Here is a 6,696-nt window from a genome sequence, read left to right on the forward strand (position 1 = left end):
CTCGATTTGGTTTGATTCATCGGTTTGGTTTGACTTAACGGTTCGGTTTGTACACCCATATGTTTTATTTAAAGTAGTACATATATATTGAATGATGCGTATATATCTTCTATAGACGTATATATTTAACATATACATGTGTATATGTTTTATAAATTAGTATATAACTCTATACATATACTTATACATATTGTAGTATATATATGTTCTAACATATGTTTTATTTAAAGTAGTACGTCTAGTCGTATATATTGAATATTACGTATATATGTGTAATTGTGTATGTGTATATATTTTTTATATTTTAATGTAGTATATACTATATATATAGTGTATATATATTGTTTAACGTATTTAAAATGTATATAGGTGGGTATATATAATGTATATAGATTTTTTTTTTAACCGGCTTTAGGTGGATTAGATTGGGTTGGGTTAAGTGGGCCGGGTCAGGGTTGTTTTTAAAAATTTTACTGTTTAATCCGAAACCAGCCCGGTCTACTTAACCCTAACCCGACCCATCCCGGCCCACAAACCGGTTAATTTTAATGAACCGATTTCGAATTGACCCGGCCCGGCCCACTTAATGTGGCTCTCATAGCTTGTATGAGAGGTATTTGTCTTTTTCCTTTTTCTTAAGTAAAAAAAAACACGAGCAAACTATTTTTTTTTTCATGTCATAAAGTGAAATTGTATCAAATCAAAGTACATCAACTCTGTCGTAATTTAGTCGGTTAAGGAAGCGATAACTTCTTTTTTTCGATTCTGTATTTCACAATCTATAATTTTTAAGATAAAAAGGATAGATGATTGATGATTAGAGAATTTTGAAAGAGCCACATTATATGTTGGCTCATTAGTAGCCTACACTTAGTTTTTTGCATTTTATATAAGGCTGTTGTCACAACTTATTAGATCTACTTGGGCTTGAGTCTTAAGTTGTGGGGCTTCGAAGTACAAAGATACGGGGATATAAGTTTTTCCAACTTACTTGCTTTACATGAAGACAAGCTCTAAAGAAGTTGTAATTTTACGTTTGGTAGAAATTGATGTGACATGATTTCAATCTTTCAACTAATTATTTGGTTTCAACTTCCAACTAAATCATAAAACTATGGCATTGATTATTAGCATAACTTGCTTCTCCAACTTTTATATCTAATTTAAATAAATAGTTTTCTTATATATATATATATATATAATTAAGAAGAGTCTTAACTTTTATTTTTAAAAAATTTATCCTTATTTAGAAACGTGAATTTTTACATAACTAAGAAATCATATTAAATAGCTATCACTATCCAATTAAGGGCAATTTAGTAAAAACGTCACATACTTTTTAAGAGTGGGTGAATTTCTTGAAAAATATATCCAATAGTATAAACACGAGGGAATATTAATTATGAAATAAATTGGACGTTAGTTTGAACCTCATTCAATTTCTCATTCCATTATTATGGTTTGATTAGGTGGATTTATCAAAACAATCATAAGCTTTTGCATTACATAAGAATATGAATGAGAGATCAGAGATGTTTTTATTTTCATCATAGGTTGAACTTTTTTTTATCATGCGTTTAACTTATTTTCTTTCAAGTGCATAAAAAACTCAATGGAACATCCAACTTTAAAAGGAGAAAAATGATTGAATTATAATGACCACATATGACCTATGTAGTCCCTTCTCAAAATTTTACCTAGACCTTCTTCATAACATCGTCCTTGTAATAAGTATTTCCTTTTTAATTTGATGTTCGATATTTGTATTGAAACTTAATTATATTTAGGTTCATATTGGAAATTTCATAGTGGGGTTAAAACACTTTCTACTAAGGCGACTTCATATTCGGCAGTGCGCGAATTTGATACATCTGATCAATTTTTTTCAGGAAAAAATATTTATCACTCCATCACAATCATAATTTGTTGGTTACAAGAAACATTTCTCTGTCCACGCATGGCCTCTTCCTTTTCCATCCTTTACTTTATATTTGCAACTTCAAGTTTCCCCACTTGGTTTCCTCTAAGCTCTAATTTGAGGACACACAAGAAATAATGAAATTTGACCTTTATTAGTAAAGATGAGAGAACTATCACATTTAAAGTCTAAATTAATAATGTTATGAGAATTGTCTCATTATACATCTACTAGAAAAAAAATATTAACTTCTCCGCACTATTTTCTCAATCAAGAAAAAAGGTACCCATATATTTTCCAATTGAATGATTTTTTTTCACAATTTCTTGGTCATATTTACCATCTTCTCTTGATTACGTAATATGTGATCTCTTGAAAAGGTACGTTTTGTTGATAAAATTTGTTTGCATCTCGCTATATCTTCTTAAGGAAGCTAACACAACCATCAACAAACAACGATATACTCTTATCTTCAGGCTTAGCTTCATCCATCTACTGGTTACGGTTCAAATAATTATCTATATTTCTCCCCTCTAAAAAAATCTAGAAAACAAATATAAGCACACCCCTACCCCCCTCCTAGATTTGCTTGAATTTCTATCAAGAAGCGTAACACGTAATCATATATTTCTAGAAAACCGAATCTAGGAATCAAATAAAGAAGAGAAGGCATCAAATGACATGCGTGTTAAATCATTCTTACTTACGACTGTAATGAATGAAAGTGGGGTGAACATATTAAGTACAAAAACTTTTAATACGACTTTCTATTAAAAACGTGGAGTACATAGGTTCTAATAGAATTTCGCATTACTTCGAACCACAAGAACACTAAATTTACGACTCAGAATTATTTGGTTTACCAAACACAAGTAGGTACTGAAAGCGTTGGGCATAGGAACTTGGCCTTCAAAGCCTAGTTTTTGTATTGGAATTATCTAACTTCACCAAACAATGGCAACCAAATTCTATCTACACTGCAATCAACATCTGCAAGTGCGGGGCAACTAATGCTGGCTGTCACGGCACTCGCACAAAAGGGTGATTTGTTCAAATCAAGCGACTTAGTATTGAACATGCATTTCTCAGCTATCTAAATTCAGAATGATGCATCTACACACCTTTCTTTTTCCTTCTGTAATATAACTATACTTTTTTGTATCCTTCTTTCGCATTCTCTTTTAATATTTAAGTATTTATTTTGGTTATAACAATGCGCATGATGTAATTATTACTTGAGAGCCACTATAGTTCAAAATTTGTATGCCCAAATTTCTCAAGTTGTTCAAAGCTTCAAAGTTTTTCAAATGTAATCATCCTTTTGATAATCAAAATTTCATACAAGAAATACATCATATAAAATAACATACATCAATGTGTTGATACCACAACCCTCCTCTCCAAAAAGAAGTAGAAGAAGAACGCTAACTCACTGTTATATAGTTAAATATTACCTGACACAAGATAGCTTACCTCTATGGAGAACAAATGAGAACTTAAGATCAGTCACCTGCTCTATCTTTAAGCTATGGTAAGATTTTTTTCCGATTAAGTCTATTACACCAGCCCTGCCAATTATATTCGAGGACTATACTGACAAGTGAAACCCACATAATATAGTGATTCAAGTATTTGAAGCACCTGATACGATATAAGAATAGCTCAGAAGAAAACAATCTCAATATAAAGGAAAGAGGAAAATTCACACATTCTTCCGATATAGCATTCATCGCGCCGAATTCATACACTAAGCAGCAAAGTCCTTTTTTTTTGCCCTTATTCTTGTAACTAGATCCTTTTGTGTTCAAATCGATCATAGTCTAAGCTTCAAGTATGTAAAAATTTCAAAAAATTGCAACAAAAAGAAGGTTAGTAGAATAAAAATAAACAGAAGATTGAGAACTCACCAAAATATAAGCCATGTGAGAGATTAGAAAAAGAACGAAGAGCAAAATCGTTGCACCGAGGAAGAAGCATGACCGAAGAGGGATGAAAATCATCTAATTAAGGTGATATTGGAAAGAAGAAACCAAAATCCTCAAAATGACACATGCACAGTAACAATGTGTGACGTGTTGTGTTTCTATTTCAACAGGTGGATTGATTTTTATCCATATTGTAGTTATCGAAATGCCCTTAGTAGTATAAAAAAATTGGCTTATTATATAGTATAAATAATTAAATAAAAAGTTTGGAATTTATATCCGGACGTCTACTGATAAAAAAAGTTCGTCTTATAGCCAGGGTAGAGCACAGTGTCCTACGTGGGTTCGGGCGAATCCAGTAGTTTTTATGTTGATCCTATATTTATAATATTAAATTCAGAATATATGTATATAATTATATAGTGCAAATTCATTGACAAATATTGTTACTTAGCCCAATGGTAAATGGACCACTATTAAAGCTTTTCTTTTGTTGCAGACGTGGGTTCAAATCCCACTAGCAGCATATACTGTTTTTTGATTTTCTATACTTCATTTTATTTAGAACCCAGAGACTTCAAATCCTAACTTTCCAGTTCCCACTAATAGCATATACTGTCAGAACCCACAGACTCCAGTTCCCACTAATAGCATATACTGTCAGAACCCACAGACTCCAAATCCTAGCACCGCAGTTTCCACTAGTAGCATATACTGTTTTTTGATTTTCTATACTTCATTTTATTCAGAATCTACAGACTCCAAATCCTAACTTCGCAGTTCTATGCTTTATTTTATTTAGAACTCACAGACTCCAAATCCTAACTTCGCAGTTCTATGCTTTATTTTATTTAGAACTCACAGACTCCAAATCCTAACTCTACCTCTGCAGTTATAGCTTATTTTTTCAGTCATACCTATATTATGTGTTGCATTCTTTTTTTTTGTTTTTCAAAATTTAGCACGAAAATAGTTGTTAATAGGACTAAAAATTTTTGTAAACAAAACCTATCTTTACTCTATCATCATATCAAATTGTATGAACACACAAGAAATAACTAAAGAAACAAAGTATTGAAGAACTTTAAATTTGTTATATAATATGACTGCTATGTGACATATATATATGTGTGTGAATGTCATTAACGAGATAATAGTTAGTAGTCAAATTGAACTTGAACACAAAAAGTTACTTATTCTAATTGAATTTGAATACCAAAGTTACTTATTCAAATTAAATTTGAACACCAAAGTTACTTGGTCAAATTGCCAACTTGATGTCAAGCTTAACAAACTAAAGGAGCAAGTTTGGTGGTTATAAATAATCATCCTTTTGTACATTTTTATATACTAGTCTATAAAAAAGTACATTGCACGTTTATCTCAAAATATGTAAGATAAATTTTATATTGCAATGGCAAATTTTAAATTTTACAAGAATTCCAAAAATAATTCATCACATTCACATCAAATTCTGCTTTCATCCCCTCATTAGTCAAGTAATCTACACCCTCCATCTCTCTGGAATCTTCTATTTGCAAATCGCAATATTGAAACTATATTTTGACTATCATTTTTCTTGCAGTATATGCCTTTTTCATGCAAAAAAAATAAAATAAAATAAATCAACCACTTTAATTTGTTTATTTCACTTTGAGAAAGTCCAATCAAATTGACTTGATATTCTAGTACCTAATGAAACACAAAGAAAATCAATTTTCTATCAAAGAGATTCTAACCTGTAAAATTATGGTTAGGAATGAAGGAATACTTACCACAACATAAATGATTCGCGGTTTAAGAATTTACCTTTTATATCAAAATAATATCAGTCCTATGTTGCCATATTTCTTCATATCAATCCGTTACATTTTCGATAGATCCTTTGTGTGATAAATATTAAAAATAATCAAACCAAAAGATAACCTATCAAAAGTTCACCACAAAACCATCCTTGTCTAAGACGGTCATATACTGCAAAAAATAAATAAAATACGATCAATTAGATTTAACCGACACAAAAATAAGAATTCATAAAATTTTACGATGCAAAAACATATCTAGAGAAATTTGCAATTTCAATGAAGAGAGAATATTAAATCTAACCAAATAGAGTAATGATAATAATTACTCCATTCATCCTAAATATTTAAACAAAGAAAATAAACCTACAATAAATACCTCCTGTCATAATATAGTAATAGATCAATAATTATTCCCATAAAAAGTACGAAAAATTGAAAATTACTCCCTTCATTCTAAAGACCTAAACAAACAAAAATAAGTAAAAGACAAAAAAAAATAAAAATCTAAACGACAAAACCCTCATTTCTACCTAAAAAAGCTAAAATAAAACATCTTAAATCAGGGAAAGAAAATTAACTTATATTACTAATGAAAAATATTCTACTAATTTTATGCCTAAACTAATTCTATGCATAATGAGTTCTATGTTTAAAAAGATTTTACCCCTAAAAAATTAAATTACATTGACCTATATTTAAAAGAATTCTGTATTTAAAGTATGGAAGGAAGATTAAATCACATTAACTCGATGAAATTAAATGATTGAAAGAAAATAGTAAAAACATAATTTTATCTATTGTGAGCTTTTTTAATGAATGACAAAAAGTTCAAACAACATTTCTAAGGTACTCGGCACTTTTAATATAGTATAGATAGATTCAAGTAGTAAATAAAAGTACTACTAAAATTCTCTAAAGTTGCCTCCTCTTTTCTAGAAGTTTAATGTTAATATTGTCTTTATTTTATAACAAAATTAGTGAGAATTTGTTGTTTAAAATATAACACTAGTTCCTTAATACTAGATTACTTGATTGTCCCATGCTCAAA

At 29.9% G+C, this 6,696-nt stretch overlaps 1 long non-coding RNA gene across 1 annotated transcript; it reads right to left on the reverse strand.

The window, feature by feature from the left end:
- Positions 1-1,978: 1,978 nt before the first annotated feature.
- On the reverse strand, positions 1,979-4,816 carry LOC107873189. Its single transcript, XR_007057151.1, has 2 exons — positions 3,826-4,816; positions 1,979-2,030 (listed from the first exon to the last, which is right to left on the reverse strand). It is a non-coding gene; the product is annotated as an uncharacterized LOC107873189 (long non-coding RNA).
- Positions 4,817-6,696: the final 1,880 nt, after the last annotated feature.

The sequence above is a fragment of the Capsicum annuum genome, chromosome 6 (genome assembly GCF_002878395.1).
Source record: "Capsicum annuum cultivar UCD-10X-F1 chromosome 6, UCD10Xv1.1, whole genome shotgun sequence".
Lineage (NCBI taxonomy): Eukaryota > Viridiplantae > Streptophyta > Magnoliopsida > Solanales > Solanaceae > Capsicum > Capsicum annuum.